This window comes from Protopterus annectens, chromosome 7.part0, assembly GCF_019279795.1.
Source record: "Protopterus annectens isolate FY-2018-M chromosome 7.part0, PAN1.0, whole genome shotgun sequence".
Classification (NCBI taxonomy): domain Eukaryota; kingdom Metazoa; phylum Chordata; order Ceratodontiformes; family Protopteridae; genus Protopterus; species Protopterus annectens.
The window spans coordinates 1,443,560,054-1,443,567,894 of NC_056739.1; positions in this window are offsets into that span (position 1 = coordinate 1,443,560,054).

The following is a 7,841-nucleotide window of genomic DNA, read 5'->3' on the forward strand; positions in this document are numbered from 1 at the left end:
CCTTCCTCAAAATACTAGGTAATCAGTCTGCAGACTACTGAATGTCTGACCAATAACCATTTTCCAGAAGTGAAGATCAAACCCTGCATCTTGATATAAAGGGGAAGGGTAACCTCTTTGGGTATGGAAAAAAATATATTTGGCTATTAGTTGTGCTCATTAGAAGGATTTATTGTCTACAGTTGCCATGTGATGATCAAAGGAACTGGAAGTATAGATCTGAATGTTCATGTCTTTGATTGCAGTTTCATTCAGCAAGTGAGAGCTTTCTGTACTGTATATTATGAGCAATTTCTGTTTTCAAAAACAACCAATACTATACTTTTTGGTATTCATTTTATGGTCTTTTTTTCAAATACCAGCTATTGACTAGGGTAAGCTTTTTCTGTAGACTACAGATGTCTGAGGGGCTTTGGACAAATACATGAAGTATGCAGTTGTATATACCAGGAATGAGCAGTCAGGAAACTCGACACAGCACAGATGAAGTCAGTGAGTAGAGTCATGATGGAATTTATCATCAAGGGAGTGAAGAAGAGCCTTGAAATTATCTTCAGAAGTATTTTTATAATGAAGGAGTTCAGGCAATACATGTTGATATTACTTTAAAAGAAGGTATACCATCACTTGCTAGCATCCTGAAAATAGCATTATTGTTAAAGCTGTTAATAGGGCTTGTCAGCTGTCTACCACAAAGAAATAACAACCAGCTGTGGCCCAGATGAACCAAGTTTGATTTGTGGCCCTGGTAGTGAAGTCGACAACAGAACATCAGCAGTTTGCTTGTCCCAAAAGAGAAGAATACTGGTCCATTTGCTGCATTGCTGGCATCCTGCCATGTGGCATATTGAGCATGCAGCAGATAAACAGGGTCATATACATAGCACTGTCAAAATGGCAATGTAGCATTCACATCACATGTTTGAAAGTGTGCATGGTTTAGGGGGGATATGTAGGCCTGTGAGATTATGTCAACCAACATGGGGTGGGGTTTTGCTAATAGATCTGACCCTGACCTCAATCTAAAGTGATATGGCTATGGGTATAAATGTGTTGGGTACTTCTCTGATCTGCTGACATTTATAGTATGGCCATTAAGCATGGACAGTTTTAGTTTGTTGAAGTGAGATTAGATTCTCACACTACTGGAAAGAAGAAAAAACTACCAGCCCTGCTGCAAAGAAGATGCTATGATGTGCGGCAGGGGCACAAGACAATTTTCATGTCAGCTTGGATGATGGCTCCCTCTGCTAGGCTCTAAAACTGTGCAGTCAATGGCTGCCACTGTTTGGGGTATAATTAGGCACACAATGAGTAGAAAGGGAGTTTGCCTCTTTGCCTGCTGACCATCAATATTTAAAATTAACACAAGGTATACTATTATGCAACTTGAGAAAGTTGTTATAGTTCCTAACAGAAACATTTGACAGCATGACTTTATTTCAACATGTATAGAAGCTGACACAACATAGTCTATCAGAGAAATGGAAAAGTGAATCCTATTTAGTTCAATGAGACTGCTGCTACACAGTTAAGTGGATTGTGAAGTTGGACTTAAATGGAATATCAAGGAATGTGAATATATTACTGCACAAAACATGTGTGTATACTATTTCTCCAGATGTTTTAGGTTTCTAATATAGTGACAGGAATGGATCCCATTACTAAATCAGAGTATGAATGGAGGACAGTAATTAGTATTGCTTCAATCCATCTTTCACAATCACCGATAGTGCTCCTCTCAGCTTCTGCAATGTGCCCAGAATTGTTTCCCTTTGCAGTTCATATTGGGTTACATGTGCTGGTAGAATATTTAAGTAAGTTTGTAAATTATTATTTATTTTTTAGTCCTGCTGCTCTTACTATAATTGGAACCATTTGGGTACCTTTCTTCCTCATTGCTCTCATTCCTGCTTGCAAATCCTAGAATTTTATGACTCTAGGTTTCTCTGTACATGAGGCATTACAATCTCTTGGTATTGCAATGATTAATGCTATTTTTTGGATTTTATTTATGTATTTATTTATTTATTTTACTACTATGTCTGGTTTTCTTCAGTCTGTTTTCTTGTTTGTTGGTATTGGGTAATCCCACTTGATCTGAACATCTTCCCTGCCAAAATGTACAGTGCTTCTTAGCTTTTTCTGTATTGCCACATTTGCACAATGCCCAGTACAGCTATCTTATTTATTTAACATTTGTTTACTAGGAAAGTCCAACTTAGAACAAAGCCAATTTTCAGTGGAAGCCTGGGGAGAAACACTCCAGACACATGTCTTTGAAACATGGGAGGAAACCAGAGCAACCGGAGGAAACCCCCATAAATGCAGAGAGGACATGCAGACTCCGCACTGAAGGCACCCCAGCCAAGAATCAAACCAGAGAGCATCTTGCTGTGAGGCAACACTACACCACTGCGCCATCCAACATTATCATGTTATTTTGCCTTTCAGTAGGCAGACCATCAGGTAAAAGAGTACCACACCCAGCAACAAGATGTGTGACTGTTTTCAGTCCTGTTCTACAGAACCTGCGTTTGTCTGTCTCTCCTACTTTTTCAATAGATGCTGTAATCTGACATGTACAGTCTCCTTTTCTTAAAGAATGGTGTGGTACTGTACAAGATTATGAGATTTAGAGAGAGTGAAAGAAGAAAAAAAATATACATTCTTTTTGAGACAATACACAGTTCACAAATGGGGCAAAATATCAAAACTCTTACAATGTTTCTGCATATTTCTGAATTTGATGTTGAGGGGCAGAAAGTGTTCCATGAATATGTGAGCAATACACATGCAATGCCTGCATCTGATTTACAGAGCATAAAATGTATACGAAGTATAACTTATCAATATCTGAATCAGGTGTCTCTCTAATGTTAGAACAGGTCCAGACAGAAGGGTTTCCTTTTGCCAGAAGAAATGGAACACTGAGAAAAGGATGTTACTGGCTCAATGGTGACTAGATAAGGCATTTTCTAAACCTGTTTTAGAGACAGAAGTGCAAGAAAATATAGAAGAAGTAAGGAAAGAAATGCAGTATGTCAGTGAAACAGTAAAAGTAAACATCAAACGATGATGTAGGGAAAAAACTCTATTTATTCTTGCAGTTGCTATATGAAATGAAGATCACTTTAATGTATTATCAAACAAACTTTTCCTGTCCACTAATGCATGTCAATGTAAATTCATTACTGATAGATTGTAGATGGTATACACTTAATCTTGTTATATTGCTTAATAATAAGACTGAAGACACAGCACATAAAGAATTCTACCAATCTTCAGTTGTATTCCTAATGTGAATTTGCTGTTAAGCTATATGAAAAGACAGTTATAAAAAGAACTTAAATGTTATAAGGGCAGACGCAGCTGGTTTAAGGAATGTTATTCACATGAAGAACAGGCTGTTTCATCTGAACAATGACTCCAGGTTTATAAAAATGTTATATAAAGCCAATGTAAATTTTATTCTAAATAGGAAAGGCTTTAATGGTCTTATTTGAAATGATTTTAAAATTGTATTCTGTGTGTAACAAGATAACGTATAAACCTTTTGCATTAAAATAGATAAGAAATAGATATTTACTAGAAGTGTTACAGTGGTCTTCTGTCTCTGAATGAAAACAAGTGCCTAGCTGGAGTTTACATTTTAGTGTGATGAGCAGCAGTGCTAATCACTTATTCACACTTCTAATTGCACTTACATAAATGCAGCAAGGTTTTGCAGCCAGCAACAGTGTTGCTGGCCAGGAAACAATGCAAAGCAGCATGAGCACATAAAGAAAAATTCAAGTTTGCCTACTTCCAAAAATGCTCCATGAGGTCACAGGACAGCCACAATGACTGCCAGGGCGAAAATACTGCAATAACAGCAGCAATAACACTGTAAAGAAAAGTATACTGGTTAAAGCGTACAGTAAAACAATTATTTGCAGAACAAAATAATGGAAGTGGGTGGACAAATGGCAAGGGCAACTACAAGGAAAGGTACACTGGGCAGGGAAAGTGTGCTGATGAAATTATGCACAGACATGAATGATAGGAATGAATAAAGAGGAAGAAGTCATGGTAAATATGGAAATATCACCAAGGTAGGATATGTCAATGTATGAACACCTCCAAGACAAGTAAGCAGCATAACATTATGCACATATGTAGATAGCACAGTACGTACCACTGTTTACACCTCCCGACCAAGTATATTATGTTATGAGAATACATTATAGTATATATGTGATGGTCACACAAGCTTTCATCTCATTGAAGGTAAATGGCTGTAATATAAACATCCTGACATGCTCATTGCAGAAGAGACTTAGCAAGGACGGTATATGCAATGAGGGTATGTCATAAACTGATGATCTGTAATATGACTTGTTTCAATATTGCTGGCATGTCACTATAGCTCTCAACCAATCAGAGACACATAGCAACATTCTCCTGGACAAAAGTAGATAGAAACAAGCACAATCGTGGATGCTTTTAAAATAAAAGAAAAAAGAACAAGGACTCCTTAGTGAATTAAGACGAGTGTATCCCATATAATCCAAATGTCACAGAAAGAGTCCATACAAGCTTAGCCATTATTATCCCAATTAATGAAAATTGATATCTGTAGGTGAGGGAAGATAGTAGGGGTATGTGTGTATGTGTTTGATTTTATTGCAGACTGCCTCTGTCCATACAGAACATGGGCATCACCCAATAAATGAATTAGCAATTTCACATCCATTGGTCTGGAGATGGCTAGTATAGTGTCATGAAGGAGCTCTGCTTCACACTGTGAGTATGCATCTTTGAGATGATGGCATTTTCAGTGTTCCACATAAAGGATGAAATGTGGACAGAGGGAAAAAGGGAATGTTGGATTCACAGGGCTATGTAAAGGGTTCTCCTGTAATATACCACCAACCCACACACACACACACACACACACACACACACACACACACACACACACACACACACACACACACTGACTGAAGTCAGATTCAAACACCATACCTGTGTAGCTATACAAGCTAGATTCTACACAGCATAAGACTAGGACCAATGCAGAAGTTTAACTTACTCTCTGTCAGAGTACACTTTATAAAGTATGACATCATCAATGTATGCTGAGACAGAGATGTTAGGATGAGTGTCTGACATAGCTGTGAAATCAGATTCCAGTGTAAACATTTCTCCAGACTAATATTTGAAGGAAGAGAGCAGTAGGTAGGCTTAAGCTGATATGAGTCCGCACACACATACATACACACACACACACACACACACACACACACACACACACACACACACACACACACACACACACACACAAACACACAAAATCACCAGTTGCCATCTGTGAGATTAAAACCCCTTCCTGTATAGCTACAGAAGCTAGAGAACATAGTGCTTAATGTTAGCACCACCACAGATGTCTGACTTAAACACTGTTAGATTGTACTTTATAGGGGGTGACATCATCAGTGTAAGCTGAGAAGAGGATGTTGGGAGGGCTGAATGAAATTGGTGTGGAGTCATGTAGCAGTGAAAAATATCTCCTTAATGCTACTTGAGTGAAGGCAGCAGGACACAGGCTCACACACACACACACACACACACACTCACACACACACACACACACACACACACACACACACACACACACACACACACACACGCACACACACACACACACATTGACTGCTGTGAGATTAGCACTTCTGCCAATCTAGTTACACAAGCTAGAGAACACACTACTTAAAACTAGTGCCAGCACAAAAGTCTGACTTTAATACTATCAGAGTGCACTTTATAGAGGATGTCACCATAGTGTTGCAGGTAACATATACTGTTATGAAACTTGGGTGCAAAGCCAGGATCTGTGATATAATCTTGTGGGTGCAATTTGCAAAAGTACTTATAAATACCTAGGTCAAATAAACTGTCATGAATGCATCTTGCAGAAGTGAGACAGAGGTGTACTTTTCAGGATGTTGTGTAGATGACACACACACTTGGGAAATGCCTTTAGTGCAATGATAGAGTCATGTGTCTTAATATTGGGCAGGATTCACGAAGGCTTGCACGGAGTCTAAGAGTAGTGTAAGACTCCATGCAGCCCTCGCGATCCAAGAACAGCCCGAAATTCCGTGTAAGAGACCAGCTAAAATGTCTCTTACATGGAGTGGGCGTGGATATGCTAATCACCTCACTTGCAGCCGAAAGGCATGCAAATGAGGTAGATTGGCGATCCAGGAAGCCCAAACCAGCCCGTGTAAGAGCCGTTTTAGCTGCAGAAATGTACTCAGTTGACAACTGAGTACGTTTCTGCAAATAACACAATGGAGCCATGTCAGCTCCAAATAAAGGGTGCATATGTGTCAGGCAGCATGCCAATGGCCAAATATGTGGCCATTGGCAAGGTACTCTGATGCAAATTTGAGAAATAATTTTTTTTTTTCGGCCGATGTTTAAACACGGCGCAGTCCCGTGCAAACAGGCTGCGCTATATAAAACATAAAAATGAAGGTTTAGCAAGAATACTCCACCAGGGACAAATAAATCGAAGCTCCAAAGAAAAAAATGCTTTAATAAGCACTTTAAAACACTCCACAATAAAGACTGGATCAATGAGAAAACAAGCAAAATAACGTATCCACATAGACGTCTTCGTCGCCAACTTCATCAGTTATACATCCATTTTAAAATTGAAGTGGTTTTATATGCTGTTTGAATTTAATCACAAGTCTGTTGTCCAATCAAATAACACTTTAAATTAAAATCATTTAATTAAATAATTGATTCATAAAAACCTTTGTTAAAAAAACACTTGCCAGAATAAATACAATTCACTAAAACCATATGTTCTCAACTTATTGCATATTTAATGTAGGTTATCTAAGGCTTTTAAAAACTTTTGATACTTTTAAATGAAACTCTTTAAAAATGTTACTGTGTTGTATGTCATTAGGGCTTGTAGGTCTGATATTAAAGCAAGGCACCATCTTGTGGTCATTAAGTTAATTACAGCCACACACTGAAATTTTAAGATCAAAATGCAAAACTTGTCTTTTGAAAATGTATATGAAATGTCATCACAATAAAGATCATAAAAATAGACCAAAGTAAAACTTCATTGAATCAAAGCTTGGCAGCCCTCATCTTTAAAACTGGGGCCAATGATACCATGTCATTGAGCCCAAAATTGCGGTTCGCATCCAAGAAGAGCTGCCAATACAACTCTTTGTACTCAATAAGTGTCTCCCACATCCCCCCTCTTTGGTTAGTGGGAACAACTTCCAATACAAAAAATGAGTAGCCTGTGGTGTTACATTTTGTTGAATGCTTACTCAATGCATTTTTTTCTTTCATCACCCTGACATCATATAAGTGCTCGTATATTCTCTGTCTGAGCTTTCTTTCACTCTTTCCAACATAGAAAGAGGGACATTTTTTGCAAACGGCTAAATATATGATGCCTTTAGTATCACAGTTAGCAAATGTATTTAAACGGAGGGTCCTATTCCTTGCTTCTAATACCATACTCTCCCCACAAATCAAGTAGGAGCAATATTTACATTTCCCACACTTTTGTAATCCTTTCTTGGATTTGTCATAATTGTTACACACATTGTTTTTCATCCCCGTTTCAAGATAATTCTTGATATTTTTCCCTCTATGATATACATGGGTTAATTCATTGTCAAAAATACATTCAAGATCTGAAAATTTTGAAAACTATCCCATTCTCTAGAGAATATATTCCTGACAAACGCTGATTGTTCACTGAAGGTAGTGATTAACCCTGTCCTCTTTTCAGCAAGATGGCCCCACAACCTTGAGGTGTG